The sequence below is a fragment of the Lampetra planeri genome, unplaced genomic scaffold (assembly GCF_965212315.1).
Source record: "Lampetra planeri unplaced genomic scaffold, kcLamPlan1.2.h2 scaffold_292, whole genome shotgun sequence".
NCBI lineage: Eukaryota > Metazoa > Chordata > Hyperoartia > Petromyzontiformes > Petromyzontidae > Lampetra > Lampetra planeri.
Genome location: NW_027615118.1, coordinates 17,228 through 33,935, shown reverse-complemented (window position 1 = coordinate 33,935; position 16,708 = coordinate 17,228). Strand labels below are relative to the sequence as shown.

The 16,708-nt window shown below is 51.9% G+C and overlaps 1 long non-coding RNA gene across 1 annotated transcript in view; it reads right to left on the bottom strand.

The window, feature by feature from the left end:
- The window catches only part of LOC144740770 (uncharacterized), a 63,267-nt gene extending 53,164 nt beyond the window's left edge, over positions 1-10,103 (bottom strand). The window contains exon 1 of the long non-coding RNA XR_013589767.1: positions 9,633-10,103. This is a non-coding gene — a long non-coding RNA (uncharacterized LOC144740770). The remainder of the gene's footprint in view (positions 1-9,632) is intronic.
- Positions 10,104-16,708: the final 6,605 nt, after the last annotated feature.

Here is a 16,708-nt window from a genome sequence, read left to right as displayed (position 1 = left end):
TCGCTGGTCTCATATTCTCTGTTGTAGGACAATCCGTTTCAAAGACAATGCATATAATAAACTCTTTGGCTCTTTCGGTAAAGTCACGCAGTTAGAAATAAAATATAATAAAAAAAACAAATCACGACGCTTCGATTGCAACACAAGCAATCGTCATCAGGTGTGACAACCACAGCAAGAAAAATTGCTGAACGCGTGGTGACGTTCATTCTAAATTTGGAAGGAAAAACCGGAGGACCCGGAGAAAAATCCACGCGACCACGGGGAGAGAGAAAGAGAGACACACGGAAAACTCCAAATATACAGCAGCAGGCGTCAGGCTCGGGATCGAACCCACGACCTCCTGCGTACCAGGCGAGGTAGTTAACATCTCACTACGGGGAGAGACACATGCAAACTCCAAATATGGCGTCAGGGTCCGGATCAAACCCACGACCTCCTGCGTACCAGGCGAGGTAGTGAACATCTCCTAGTCACCCGCGGCGCCAAGGGTAGGTGTGGCCCAGGGTAGGGCAGGGCAGGGCAGGCGAGGTGTCTGGGTGGCTGGAGCGGGTTCATGATGATCGTGCCAGACAGATCACAGAGCCGCCCACTGCCGCCACTGAAATTCCGAGTTCCTGCCATCACTAAAATCCCGGGTTCCAGCCGCCCGTGGCTGAACCGAGTTTTTGTCTCGCAGCGAGTTCACGACCTCGTCCCAGAACAACAGAGCGGCCGCGCTCGTAAGCCGTCAGAACAAATTTGGCTTTGCGCTTAAGTTGATACGTACTGAATTTCGATTTAATGCTTTCGTGACGGCGGGGATTCATCTTCTTGATTCTTTCGGTAAAGTCACGTAGAAGGGAAGTAGAAGAAATTTCTTTTGTCAAGGCGCCCTTCCCCCCTTCCAACCCAGCTTAAATATACGCTGCCAAGCTTGGTGGTGTTTCATTCAGACGCTGTCTCCCCGACAGACCTGGTCTTCACCTGAGGACGGCTGCTTGCGTTGTGGCCGAAACGTCGTGAGAATTATTTTATTATGTTTTATTTTTATTATTTTATTACTTCCCTTCTACGTGACTTTACCGAAAGAACCAAGAAGATGAATCCCTGCAGTCACGAAAGCTTTAAATCGAAATTTGATACGTACTGCTGTGTTGTATACGTTGGGGCACAAGTAAATCGATTTGAAAAAAAAAACGATGCAAATTCGAATTACATTTGCACTGTAAACTCAGCCTTGCAGTCATCCCGCACCTCCGATTGGCGCGGTTGGCTACGTACGGTGCGAAAGAAGTTCAACATACAGTACATACCTCGCAAACAGCACTTGCCCCAAGAGTCGGTTGAGGCTACACCGGGGGGGGGGATGGGGGGGGATCTTTGTCTTTGTTTTGCATCTATGGGGAGTGGTGTCACAGTGGTTATCGCGCTGAGCTACGGACCCGGCGACCAGAGTCCGATCCATGCGAGGATTGTTTTGGGGTTAGATCGCGTGAATATGAATGTGTCGCTAAACCCGCCACCACCGCATCGACACAGCCAATCAGTAAAAGTTTGTCACGTAAATGAAACGTGACCAATTCGTCACAAGAACGTGGAACTTCCACCACTTGCTCGGCATGGCTGAGAACGGCAGACGAATTCCAATCAGTGGCTATTGGAGGAGGAAATCTCCGTGGCCTTGCTTGACTTGATGTGACATACCAGCGAACGCCACTTTGTGCACAACCAGGCACACAGGATAAACTTGAAACTTCATACAAGCGTTTGAGCGTGACAAGACGGGGCGCGGTGGGCATGCGCCTCACCCCTCCTGCGCTTCGTGAGCGAGTGGGAACGATTTACCCCCACGCTTCGTGAATGGGAGGGCACTTCGTGAGCGAGCGAGTGGGAACGCTTTACTCAAACTCTTAGTTTTTTTCGGTAAAGTCACGTAGGTAAAAAAATGAAATAAAAATTAATAAAAATAAAATAATAATAAAAATCACGACGTTTCGGAGGCAACACAAGTCTCCGTCATCAGGTGGGACCGTCACAGCTAAAATTACTGCAACACTTGATGCCTCACTTGTTGCAGTAATTTTAGCTGTGACGGTCCCACCTGATGACGGAGACTTGTGTTGCCTCCGAAACGTCGTGAGTTATTTATTATTTTATTTCTATTATTATTTCTATTTTTTTACCTGCGTGACTTTAGCGAAAAAACTAAGAGTATGGATCCTTGCAGTCACGAAAGCTTCAAATCTAGAACTTTACTCATGCCCATCATGAGCAAAGTAGGAACGCATTTCCCCCACGCTTCGTGAGCGAGTGGGAATTTTACTCATGCCCATCATGAGCAAAGTAGGAACGCTTTACCCCCACGCTTCGTGAGTGGGAAGGCTTTATTCCTGCGCTTCGTGAGTGAGCGAGTGGGCGAGCGTGCGAAGGAGCTCGTTCATAAAATAGAAAGTCGCTAAATCAGACGATGGCCCACCGGGTTAGTCGCTCCTAACGGATGGCGTGAGAGCCGCGGTGGCTAGGAGATGTTAACCACCTCGCCTGGTGTACAGGAGGTCGTGGGTTCCATCCCCGACACTGACGCCTGCTGCTGTATATTTGGAGTTTGCCTTCCTTTCTCTCTCATCATCATCACGGTGGCTAGGAGATGTTAACCACCTCGCCTGGTGTACAGGAGGTCGTGGGTTCCATCCCCGACACTGACGCCTGCTGCTGTATATTTGGAGTTTGCCTTCCTTTCTCTCTCATCATCATCACGGTGGCTAGGAGATGTTAACTACCTCGCCTGGTGTACAGGAGGTCGTGGGTTCCATCCCCGACACTGACTCCTGCCGGATGAAGGCACGTGCCTTCATCCGGCACTGGGTAGCTCATGGCTGGATGATGTACATTAAGCAGTCGCCCTCCTTAACCTCCCTCCGATCCTCTCTGAAATCCTCCATCGCCCATTCATCGTCCCTCCACTCCCTCCCCTCCCTCCCCTACAGCTCCTTTCGTGACCCCCCGAGCGATCGCTGCTACCATCCATTGCTCGACCTTTGCATCTTGCATCGCGCCTGCCATCTAAATCATTCGATGTTGTCACCGTATTATTATCGTCTTGACAACGATGTTAAGCCCCTTGAGTGAAGGCGGTCTAGAAAAATATAAAATAAGGTGATGGTGATGAGTTTGCATTTGGCAATGCCGTAGATGATGTTAAGAGATTCGCATCTGAGTGATGATGACGATCAAAATCAGAATATTTCGACTGCAGGAGGAAACCGATGAACGTTACAACAAACAGTACAACAACACGATTGGAGTGCAAGGTATAGGGAATTTAAACAATCGCTTAAAAAAATATGTAGAAATAAAACAAAAAAATGTTTTTGCAATCCTACCACCAGGTAAAGCCCACCGACCTATTAGCTTATTTTTCAGAATCAACCTGGCCACAAATGATAGCTCTACGAAATTATAATGATGATGCATCAGTCGTTCTTTAAAGAGGTATAGCGTATCGATGAGGTTCACACGTGGAGAGAGAGGGGGGGGAGTGGATGTTATGGTGAGGATGGGTGTGGTTGTCTGAATGTTGTAACCACATTACAGTGGTGATTAGCAGGAAGAGCGAGGCCTTGACACAGTGGGGATGCCGCATATCAACAAAACTCGAGTCACACAAAGCGTGAAGCATTCTGGGGGCATTCCACGAGTTAAAAATACCGATAATACACTACCAGATCGATTGTCGATCACCTGCTTTTCAGACGTACCGTCACGTCATGCTAATCCTGCATCGCACGCCGTGTTTTTAAAGCGCTAACTGTCATGCAATCAATTGATCAATTCCGTAAGGATACTCTCTCTTCAGAGTAACAGCAAAGACACGATGGCTGCAGGCTGTGGGTACAGTGGTGATCTGTCATCGATAAGGCAGTGGTGATCTCTCATCCATAGGGCAGTGGTGATCTCTCATGTTCAGAGAGGGAGGAAGGCCACTTTCGCCGATAAGACATCATCAGTCGCGTGAGTTGGGTTTGTGACAGCAGCACGATGATGATGATGACGGGGAGTGTGATGATGATGATGGGGTGGTGTTAAAGGCCACCAGAGGCCACACTAAAGGCCACCAGGGGCCACACTAAAGGCCACCAGGGGCCTCACTAAAGGTCATCAGAGGCCACACTAAAGGCCATCAGGGGTCACACTAAAGGTCACCAGAGGCCACACTAAAGGTCACCAGGGGCCACACTAAAGGTCACCAGGGGCCACACTAAAGGCCATCAGGGGCCACACTAAAGGCCACCAGAGGCCGCACTAAAGGCCACCAGAGGCCACACTAAAGGCCACCAGGGACCACACTAAAGGCCACCAGAGGCCGCACTAAAGGCCATCAGGGGCCACACTAAAGGCCATCAGGGGCCACACTAAAGGTCATCAGGGGCCGCACTAAAGGCCATCAGGGGCCGCACTAAAGGCCATCAGGGGCCACACTAAAGGCCATCAGGGGCCGCACTAAAGGCCATCAGAGGCGGCACTAAAGGCCATCAGGGGCAGCACTAAAGGCCATCAGGGGCCGCACTAAAGGCCACCAGGGGCCGCACTAAAGGTCACCAGGGGCCGCACTAAAGGCCATCAGGGGCCACACTAAAGGCCACCAGGGGCCACACTAAAGGCCACCAGGGGCCACACTAAAGGTCACCAGGGGCCGCACTAAAGGCCACCAGGGGCCACACTAAAGGCCACCAGGGGCCACACTAAAGGCCACCAGGGGCCGCACTAAAGGTCACCAGGGGCCGCACTAAAGGTCACCAGGGGCCGCACTAAAGGCCATCAGGGGCCACACTAAAGGCCACCAGGGGCCGCACTAAAGGTCACCAGGGGCCGCACTAAAGGCCACCAGGGGCCACACTAAAGGTCACCAGGGGCCGCACTAAAGGTCACCAGGGGCCACACTAAAGACCACCAGAGGCCACACTAAAGGTCACCAGGGGCCGCACTAAAGGTCACCAGGGGCCGCACTAAAGGCCACCAGGGGCCACACTAAAGGCCATCAGGGGCCACACTAAAGGCCACCAGGTGCCGCACTAAAGGCCACCAGGGGCCACACTAAAAAAAACCACAGCGCGTGTAGGGGCTGTCAAGTGGCAACATCCCACCCCGACTGTTCCCGCCGTGCACGACTCGTCACAACCGTTGCATCATCATCATGGTCGTCGTTATTGTTATTATGCATATTATATCATTGCTTCTTTCGGTAAAGTCACGTAGAAGGGGAATAATACAATAATATAAACTTAAAACAATAAATGAGAATTTTTATAATAAAATAATATAAATATAAAACAATAAATGAGAATTTTTTATTGTAAAGTCACGTAGAAGGGAAATAATTAAATAATATTAATATTAAACAATAAATGATATTTTTTATAATAAAATAATATAAATATAAAACAATGAGAATTTGTATAATAAAATAATATAAAACAATAAATGAGAATTCTTATTGTTTTATATTTATATTATTTTAAAATAATATTTATATTATTTTTTAACAATAAATGAGAATTTTTATAATAAAATAATATAAAACAATAAATGAGAATTTTATTGTTTTATATTTAAATTATTTTATTACTTCCCTTCTACGTGACTTTACCGAAAGAACCAAGAATATGAATCCCTGCAGTCACGAAAGCTTTAAATAAAAAAATATTCATATTGTCATTATCATTCATATTGTTTAAATAACTTTGTAGGCAAAATCGGGACAACCCCAAAATGATTCGTGGCTCCAGATGTGCAGGGCTGGCTACGTACGGTGTGAAAGAAGTTCCACGTACAGTACAAAGCAACCACGACACGTACAGTATAACGCAACCACAACAACACGTACAGTACAAAGCAACCACAACAACACGTACAGTACAAAACCACAACAACACGTACAGTACAAAGCAACCACAACACGTACAGTACAAAGCAACCACAACACGTACAGTACAAAGCAACCACAACACGTACAGTACAAAACAACCACAACAACACGTACAGTACAAAGCAACCACAACAACACGTACAGTACAAAGCAACCACAACAACACGTACAGTACAAAACCACAACACGTACAGTATAACGCAACCACAACACGTACAGTACAAAGCAACCACGACACGTACAGTACAAAGCAACCACAACACCACGTACAGTACAAAGCAACAACAACCACACCTGATACCAGCCGAGCACCCAAACTTACACCCCTCACACACACGCGCGTCAACGTTTACACAGTTATTTACCACACGCCAACGTTCAGCCGACGTTGAGGCAACGTTGGGCAACGTTGAGGCAAGGTTGAGGTAGACGTTGGGCAACGTTGAGGCAACGTTGAGGTAGACGTTGGGCAACGTTGAGGCAACGTTGAGGTAGACGTTGGGCAACGTTGAGGTAGACGTTGGGCAACGTTGAGGCCTCGTTGGGCAGACGTTGAGGCGACGTTGAGCCGACGTTTAAACAACGTTCAGCCGACGTTGAGACGACGTTGGCATGTGGTGCGGAAACGTTGCTGGGCCATCTATGAGCTAACGTCCCAACGTCCCCCCCCCCCCCCCACGTCCCCCCCCCCCACGTCCCCCCCCCCCACGCGCCCCCCCCCCCACGTGCCCCCCCCCCCACGTCCCCCCCCCCACGCCCCCCCCCACGTGCACCTCCCCCCACGCCCCCCCCCCCGTGCCCCCCCCCACGTGCCCCCCCCCCCACGTCCCCCCCCCCCACGTCCCCCCCCCCCACGTCCCCCCCCACGTCCCCCCCCCCACGTCCCCCCCCCCCCCACGTCCCCCCCCCCCACGTCCCCCCCCCCACGTCCCCCCCCCCCACGTCCCCCCCCCCCCACGTCCCCCCCCCCACGCCCCCCCCCACGTGCCCCCCCCCACGTGCCCCTCCCCCCACGCCCCCCCCCCGTGCCCCCCCCCACGTGCCCCCCCCCACGACCCTCTCCCCACGTGCCCCTCCCCCCCACGTCCCCCCCCGTGCCCCCCCCCCCACGTGGTGTGTGTGCACCTCTCGACGTAGCTGGGTGTTGGACTTCTTTCGCACCGTACGTAGCCCCACCCGTGCCAATCGGAGCCCCCCCCCCCCCGCTATTGTAGCCGTCTGGTCACCGCACACGCTAATCGATAACTTATTGATAACTTATTAATAACGATAATAGAGTTGCCGATAGAACTGTGGTGAACAAACCTGCGAGAACACCACAAAGACAAAGCGCCCCCGTGTAGCCTCAACAGGCTGTAGGGGCAAGTGCTGTTAGCGAGCAGCACCACGCCCGGCCGCCTTTGTCTCTCCCCCCCCCCCCCCACACAACGCTGTTGTATCACAACCGCAGCGAGGAACTCGATTTGAGGCCGAGCGGACCTAGGCGAGGTGCAGGATCCTGACCGCCATCGCTTGCCGCGAGCGGCGGGCGTTGGAATCCAACTCGGGGCGACTCACAAATCCGCAGGCACAAACAACATCAACAACAGCAACAACATCAACAACACCATCAACCACATCATCAACAACAACTACATCATCAACAACAACAACATCATCAACCACACCATCAACCACATCATCAACCACATCATCAACAACAACTACATCAACAACAACAGCAACAACATCAACAACACCATCAACCACATCATCAACAACAACTACATCATCAACAACAACAACATCATCAACAACACCATCAACCACATCATCAACAACAACTACATCAACAACATCATCAACAACATCAACAACAAGATCAACAACAACATCAACAACAACTACATCAACAACATCAACACCAACATCAACAACAACAACATCATCAACAACATCAACAACTTCAACAACAACATCCTCAACATCAACATCCTCAACATCATCTTCATGATGATGATGGTCATGTTATTGCAGCAGGCTGGTCACGCACAGGCTACTCGCTGGGTGTTGATCACAACAACAACAACAACATCAACAACATCAACATCAACAACATCAACAACAACAATCCGCCTTGAGGAACACCCTCCAACTCACTACACACACACTACACACTGTACACTACACACTGTACACCACACACATTGTACACTACACACTGTACACCAACCACACCCACTGTACACTACACACACTGTACACTACACAACGAGCACAATACACAGTACAAAACGTACACTGCACATAACACACACTGTACACAATACACAATGTACACTGTACACAATGTACACTGTACATAATACACATTGGACATGAAGACTGTACATAATACACACTGTGCATAGCACACACTGTACAGAGCACACACTGTGCAGAGCACACTGTACAGATTACACACACACTGTACAGAGTACACACGCACTGTACAGAGCTAACGAGGGGAGTGTCGGGTGGCAGCCGTCTCGTGTTGTGTTGGAGACAGTCAGCAACTAACTTGTGACACCGCGACTCGAGTCTGTGTGTGTGTGGTGAAGTGTGCAGTGTGTGTGTGTGTGTGGTCAAGTGTGTGTGTGGTCAAGTGTGTGTGGTGTTCAGGGTGTGTGTGGTGTTCAGGGTGTGTGTGTGTGTGTGGTGTTCAGTGTGTGTGTGTGGTGAAGTGTGTGTGGTGTTCAGGGTGTGTGTGGTGTTCAGGGTGTGTGTGTGTGTGTGGTGTTCAGGGTGTGTGTGTGTGTGTGGTGTTCAGTGTGTGTGTGTGTGGTGAAGTGTGTGTGGTGTTCAGGGTGTGTTTGGTGTTCAGGGTGTGTGTGTGTGGTGTTCAGGGTGTGTGTGTGTGGTGAAGTGTGTGGTGTTCAGGGTGTGTGTGGTGTTCAGGGTGTGTGTGTGTGGTGTTCAGGGTGTGTGTGTGTGGTGAAGTGTGTGGTGTTCAGGGTGTGTGTGGTGTTCAGGGTGTGTGTGTGTGTGGTGAAGTGTGTGGTGTTCAGGGTGTGTGTGTGTGTGGTGTTCAGGGTGTGTGTGTGTGGTGTTCAGGGTGTGTGTGTGTGTGGTGTTCAAGGTGTGTGTGTGTGGTGTTCAGGGTGCGCGTGTGTGTGTGATGTTCAGGGTGTGTGTGTGGTGTTCAGGGTGTGTGTGTGTGTGGTGTTCAGGGTGTGTGTGTGGTGTTCAGGGTGTGTGTGTGTGGTGTTCAGGGTGTGTGTGTACAAGGTGTGTGTGTGTGGTGTTCAGGGTGTGTGTGGTGTTCAGTGTGTGTGTGGTGTTCAGGCTGTGTGTGGTGTTCAGGGTGTGTGTGTGTGGTGTTCAGGGTGTGTGTGTACAAGATGTGTGTGTGTGTGGTGTTCAGGCTATGTGTGGTGTTCAGGCTATGTGTGTGTGTGGTGTTCAGGCTATGTGTGGTGTTCAGGATGTGTGTGTGTGGTGTTCAGGGTGTGTGTGGTGTTCAGTGTGTGTGTGGTGTTCAGTCTGTATGTGTGGTGTTCAGGGTGTTCAGGGTGTGTGTGTGTGTGGTGTTCAGGGTGTGTGTGTGTGGTGTTCAGGGTGTGTGTGTGTGGTGTTCAGGGTGTGTGTGTGTGGTGTTCAGGCTATGTTTGTGTGGTGTTCAGGGTGTGTGTGTGTGGTGTTCAGGCTGTGTGTGGTGTTCAGGCTCTGTGTGGTGTTCAGGGTGTTCAGGGTGTTAGACGTTCACCTGTGCTCGGCGTCCTGTCTCCCACTGCCAGTGCGAGGGGTGGTGAGTCGTGGTGAGTCGTGGTGAGTCGTGGTGAGTCGTGGTGGGTTGTGGTGAGTCGTGGCCGAGTGAGACACTTCGGGGCGACACCTTCAACGCCGACTCCTGATGGGTTGGGACCCACCTACTGACGTCAACGCTGCGTGTGGGGGGGTGTGCCTGTGTGTGTGTGGGTGTGTGTGTGCGTGCATGTGTGGGTGTGTGTGGGTGTGTGTGGGTGTGTTGGTGTGTGTGTCTGTTGGTGTGTGTCTGTGTGTGTGTTCCTGTGTGGGTGTGTGGGTGTGTGCCTGTGTGTCTGTGTGGGTGTGTTCCTGCGTGTGTGTGGATGTGTGCCTGTGTGTGGGTGTGTGCCTGTGTGTGTGTGTCCCTGTGTGTGTGCCTGTGTGGGTGTGTTGGTGTGTGTGTCTGTGTATGGGTGTGTGTGTGGGTGTGTGCCTGTGTGTGTGTCTGTGTGTGCCTGTGTGTGTTCCTGCGTGTGTGTGTGGATGTGTTGGTGTGTGTGTGTGTCTGTGTGTGTGTGTTCCTGTGTGTGTGTGTGGGTGTGTTGGTGTGCGTGTGTGTCTGTGTGGGTGTGTGTGCCTGTGTGTGTCTGTATGGGTGTGTGTGTGGGTTAGTGCCTGTGTATGTGTTCCTGTGTGTGTGTGTCTGTGTGTGTGTGCCTTTGTGTGCGTGCCTGTGTGTGTGTGGGTGTGTGTGTCTGTGTGCCTGTGTGTGACTGTGTGTGTCTGTGTGGGTGTGTGTCTGTGTGGGTTAGTGCCTGTGTGTGTGTGTGTTCCTGTGTGTGTGGGTGTGTATCTGTGTGGGTTAGTGCCTGTGTGTGTGTGTGTTCCTGTGTGTGTGGGTGTGTGTCTGTGTGGGTTAGTGCCTGTGTGTGTGTGTGTGTTCCTGTGTGTGTGGGTGTGTGTCTGTGTGGGTTAGTGCCTGTGTGTGCCTGTGTGTGTCTGTGTGGGTGTGTGTCTGTGTGGGTTAGTGCCTGTGTGTGTGTGTGTTCCTGTGTGTGTGGGTGTGTGTCTGTGTGGGTTAGTGCCTGTGTGTGCCTGTGTGTGTCTGTGTGGGTGTGTGTCTGTGTGGGTTAGTTCCTGTGTGTGTGTGTGTTCCTGTGTGTGTGGGTGTGTGTCTGTGTGGGTTAGTGCCTGTGTGTGTGTGTGTTCCTGTCTGTGTGGGTGTGTGTCTGTGTGGGTTAGTGCCTGTGTGTGTGTGTGTTCCTGTGTGTGTGGGTGTGTGTCTGTGTGGGTTAGTGCCTGTGTGTGTATGTGTTCCTGTGTGTGTGGGTGTGTGTCTGTGTGGGTTAGTGCCTGTGTGTGTGTTCCTGTGTGTGTGGGTGTGTGTCTGTGTGGGTTAGTGCCTGTGTGTGTGTGTGTTCCTGTCTGTGTGGGTGTGTGTCTGTGTGGGTTAGTGCCTGTGTGTGTGTGTGTTCCTGTGTGTGTGGGTGTGTGTCTGTGTGGGTTAGTGCCTGTGTGTGTATGTGTTCCTGTGTGTGTGGGTGTGTGTCTGTGTGGGTTAGTGCCTGTGTGTGTGTGTGTTCCTGTGTGTGTGGGTGTGTGTCTGTGTGGGTTAGTTCCTGTGTGTGTGTGTTCCTGTGTGTGTGTTCCTGTGTGTGTGTGTGTGCCTGTGTGTGTGCCCCTGTGCGTACACGCATGGTGAACGTGTGTTTGGGAGACAAAGGCGGCCGGGCGTGGTTGCTGATCCACCTACCCGCCCCCTCGTGTGCCGTTCCGGCCTGGATAGGTGCCACACGCTAACAGCACTTGCCCCCACGGCCTGTTGAGGATATACGGGTTATGTTTGTCTTTGCCTGCGGAATGTGAGTGTGTGTGGGTGTGTGCCTTGCCGTATGTGTGTGTGTCTGTGTGTGTGTCTGTGTGTGTGTGTTTGTGTGGGTGTGTGTGTCTGTGTGTGTGTCTGTGTGGGTGTGTGTGTCTGTGTGTGTGTCTGTGTGGGTGTGTGTGTCTGTGTGTGTGTCTGTGTGGGTGTGTGTGTCTGTGTGTGTGTCTGTGTGTCTGTGTGTGTCTGTGTGTGTGTGCCTTGCCGTGTGTGTGTCTGTGTGTGTCTGTGTGTGTGTGTGTGTGCCTTGCCGTATGTGTGTGTCTGTGTGTGTGTGTGTGCCTTGCCGTGTGTGTGTGTGTCTGTGTGTGTGTGTCTGTGTGTGTCTGTGTGTGTGTGTGCCTTGCTGTGTGTGTGTGTCTGTGTGGGTGTGTGTGTCTGTGTGTGTGTCTGTGTGGGTGTGTGTGTCTGTGTGTGTGTCTGTGTGGGTGTGTGTGTCTGTGTGTGTGTCTGTGTGGGTGTGTGTGTCTGTGTGGGTGTGTGCCTTGCCATATGTGTGTGTGTCTGTGTGGGTGTGTGTCTGTGTGTGTGTCTTGCCGTATGTGTCTGTGTGGGTGTGTTTGTGTGGGTGTGTGTGTGTCTGTGTGTGTCTGTGTGTGTGTGTCTGTGTGGGTGTGTGTCTGTGTGGGTGTGTGTCTGTGTGTCTGTGTGTGTCTGTATGTCTGTGTGTGTGTGTGCCTTGCCGTATGTGTGTCTGTGTGTGTGTCTGTGTGTGTCTGTGTGTGTGTGCCTTGCCGTGTGTGTGTCTGTGTGTGTGTGTGTGTGCCTTGCCGTATGTGTGTGTCTGTGTGTGTGTGTGTGCCTTGCCGTGTGTGTGTGTGTCTGTGTGTGTGTGTGTCTGTGTGTGTCTGTGTGTGTGTGTGCCTTGCCGTGTGTGTGTGTCTGTGTGTGTGTGTGTCTGTGTGTGTGTGCCTTGCCGTGTGTGTGTGTCTGTGTGTGTGTCTGTGTGTGTGTGTGTCTGTGTGTGTGTGTGCCTTGCCGTGTGTGTGTGTCTGTGTGTGTGTCTGTGTGTGTGTGTCTGTGTGTGTGTGTGTGTCTGTGTGTGTGTGTGCCTTGCCGTGTGTGTGTGTATGTTCCTGGTGGTCCTGCATCGCGAGTTGTCAGACGCGCTGCTTCCTCCATCCGTCTGGAACGCTCTTCCCTCCCGATATGAGGAAGCCCCTGGGGAGCTGTGCACTTTGAAATCATCATCATCATCATCTCGGATGAGCACGATTTGGCTACGTACGGTGCGAAAGAAGTTCGTCACACGTGTGTGTACGTACACGTGTGTGTGTGTGTGATGTTGTGTATGTGTGTAAGCTGGCAGTGTTGTGTCGGCCCTTGTATGTGAATGTGTGGGTTTCCCCAAGATCAACTCGACCATAAATGGGTCACCTGGTGCGGTGTGTAAACTTTGGCATTGGGGAGACAAAGGCGGTCGGGCGTGGTGCTGGCCACCCCACACCCCCCTCGTGTGCCGTGCCCGGCCTTAATAGGTGCTCGCTTACAGCACTTGCCTCCGGCAGTCTGTTAAAGGCTTCACGGGAATTTTTTGTGATGCATGGTTGTATGTTTTGTTGTCTTTGTACGGTGCGAATGAAGTTCAGCATGCGTGTACACGTGTGTGTCTACACGTGTGTGTACACGCATGGTGTACGTGTGTGTACACGTGTCTGTACACGCATGATGAACGTGTGTATCTACACGTGTGTGTACACGCATGCAGTTATGGAAAGAGTGGAGAGTTTCCCAGTGTGCTCATGACCAGCTCCGGTTTTGACAGCAGAGGTCTCACTCCGAATCTCCGAATCAATCGAGTGGCATTATCTTTCCATCGGATGCGTAACGCTGTGTGGAAGCTGCCTGGTCTCTCGCTCTGCACGAAGCTTCAGGTCTTCTTGGCCACGGTCATTCCCTCCCTTCTCTATACGCTTGCGAAACGTGGACCCCCCCTAATGGAGCATCTTCGCCGGTTAGAAACATTTAGGCTGGCCTGCCTACGATCCATCCTGGGTTTAACCAGGCTGGATTGTGTGAGGAGCTCACAAATCCTTGAAAGATCTGGGCAAAGTACCATCGGTGAGCTCCTCCGGCAGGCAAGACTGCGTTGGCTGGCTCATGTAGCCCGCATGCCCAGTCACCGCATGCCGAATCTAGGGGGCTAAACGGGCGCGGCACGAGCTAGAGAAGAGATGGAGTGATGTGGTACAGGAGGACGTGGAGCTGAGTGGACTTGCCGATGACTGGTACCAGCGGTGTCAAGATCGGCCTCTGTGGAGGAGGCTCGTGAAGGACGCTACTGGGCAGTTGGAGGCAGTCGCCCTCCAACAACAACGGAGGGCGGAGGAGCGACGCTCACAACAACGAGCGGAGCGCCGGGTGGCTAAAGCACAACAAGTTGGCACAGTAGGGGGCACAGGTGGTGCATCAGCCAGTCATCTCGGTCATCTCAGTCAGTCGTCCCGTGGCACCTGCTGGGTCTGCCTCGTGATCTCCTGCCAGCGGGCGTTCGACACTTCACGTGGCCTCAACGTGCACCTAGCCTGGCACAAGCGTCGTGGTGACCACTTAGTGGCGAATGACGGTTGTTGTTGTACACGCATGCTGAACGTGTGTAAACGTGTGTGTGTACACGGTGCCCAACAAAGATGCCCATTTCGCCGTTGTTAGCTGTCAGAGGCGTCGCCTGTTAGCAAACAGCGTTCGTCAAACTCGCAGAGATTCTTTCACGACGTTATGGGAGGGACCTTTGCTGAACGAGCGTTACGAGCATTCGTCATTCACGACACGAGTCCAGTCGTGAACCCTTCTACACTGGGGGGGGGTGGTGGTGCAATTATATTCGTGCGTATATTTGTGTTCCTTACCCTTTTCATTTCTACAAAATCAAAAGTGTCAGATGACAGAAGAGACGCGGACAAGAGACAGATGACGTAGTGAGACGAGAGACAGGAGACAGATGACGTAGTGAGACACAGGAGACAGATGACGTAGTGAGACGAGAGACAGATGACGTAGTGAGACACAGACAGGAGACAGATGACGTAGTGATACACAGAAGACAGATGACGTAGTGAGACACAGACAGGAGACAGATGACGTAGTGAGACACAGACAGGAGACAGATGACGTAGTGAGACACAGGAGACAGATGACGTAGTGAGACACAGACAGGAGACAGATGACGTAGTGAGACATAGACAGGAGACAGATGACGTAGTGAGACACAGGCAGGAGACAGATGACGTAGTGAGACACAGACAGGAGACAGATGACGTAGTGAGACACAGGAGACAGATGACGTAGTGAGACACAGGAGACAGATGACGTAGTGAGACACAGACAGGAGACAGATGACGTAGTGAGACACAGACAGGAGACAGATGACGTAGTGAGACACAGGAGACAGATGACGTAGTGAGACACAGACAGGAGACAGATGACGTAGTGAGACATAGACAGGAGACAGATGACGTAGTGAGACACAGGCAGGAGACAGATGACGTAGTGAGACACAGACAGGAGACAGATGACGTAGTGAGACACAGGAGACAGATGACGTAGTGAGACACAGGAGACAGATGACGTAGTGAGACACAGACAGGAGACAGATGACGTAGTGAGACACAGACAGGAGACAGATGACGTAGTGAGACACAGACAGGAGACAGATGACGTAGTGAAACACAGACAGGAGACAGATGACGTAGTGAAACACAGACAGGAGACAGATGACGTAGTGAGACACAGACAGGAGACAGATGACGTAGTGAGACACAGACAGGAGACAGATGACGTAGTGAGACACAGACAGCAGACAGATGACGTAGTGAGATGGAACACAATACGTGTGTGTGTGCGTGTGTTTTTCTCTCGTCTTCAAATTAAAACGCTCATTCAATTGAACCTTTCAAGGGATCGTTGAGTCAGGTTTGTCTGGTGGGGCCTGTCTATCATCACGCCCAGTTAATGTATCAGGTGGAGCCTTCAGGGTGGGGTCGAGTCACAGGGCGTGTGTATGCGTGCGTGCGTGTGTGTACGTGTGTGTGTACGTGTGTGTGTGTACGTGTGTGTGTGCACGTGCGTGTGTGTACGTGTGTGTGTACGTGTGTGTGTGCACGTGTGTGTGTACGTGCGTGTGTGTACGTGTGTGTGTGTACGTGCGTGTGTGTACGTGTGTGTGTACGTGTGTGTGTGCACGTGCGTGTGTGTACGTGTGTGTGTACGTGTGTGTGTGTACGTGTGTGTGTGCACGTGCGTGCGTGTACGTGTGTGTGTGCACGTGCGTGTGTGTGTGTGTGTCTGTGTGTGTATGGGGAGCGGTGGTGCAGTGGTTAGCGCTACGCTGCGCTATGAACCCGACGACCCGGGTTCGATTCCCGCTCACGGCCAACACCAGTGACGATTATCTGAACCGGTCCCGGGCCTCCCCTAGGTCGACTCAGACTCAAATGAGTACCTTGTGCGGTGTGTAAACATCGCCACTGGGGAGACAAAGGCGGCCGGGCGTGGTGCTGGTCACCCACCCCCTCGTGTGCCGTTCCGGCCTTCATAGGTGCTCGCTAACAGCACTTGCCCCTACAGTCTGTTAAGGCTATATGGGGATCTTTATCTTTGTGTGTGTATGTGTAGGGCACCGGATACTCATTTCATGCCAAGTCGACCTAAGGGAGGCCCAGGATCGGTTCAAATAACCGTCACCGGTGTTGGTGGCCGTGGCCGGGAATCGAACCCGGGTCCCGGGGTCCGCAGCGAAGCGCTAACCGCTGCACCACCGCTCCTCTTTGACTTTGTTTTGTAACAGCACTTGCCCCTGACAGTCCGTTCAGGCTATACGGGCGATCTTTGTCTTTGTACGTGTTGGGGGGCAGGGTTGCCACCTGCCTGGGTTTGATTGTGCCGTCACGTGACCGCGATGGATGATTCATGCAGCAGTGGATAGGGAATGGCCAATGATGATGCTGATGCTGATGGTGTCAACAACAACAACGGTGATCGTTCCTCCACGTGGATGTACTGTTGCCACCTGTTCCGGATTTGACCAGGGCAGTCCCGGTAGTTGACATCCACCCACTCCTCAGGGGCGCCACGGTGGTGAGATGTTAACTACCTCGCCTGGTGTACAGGAGGTCGTGGGGTCGATCCCGACCCTGACGCTTGCTGTGTATTTGGAGTTTGCGTGTCTCTCTCTCTCTCATCATCATCACTGTGGCTAGGAGATGCTAACTACC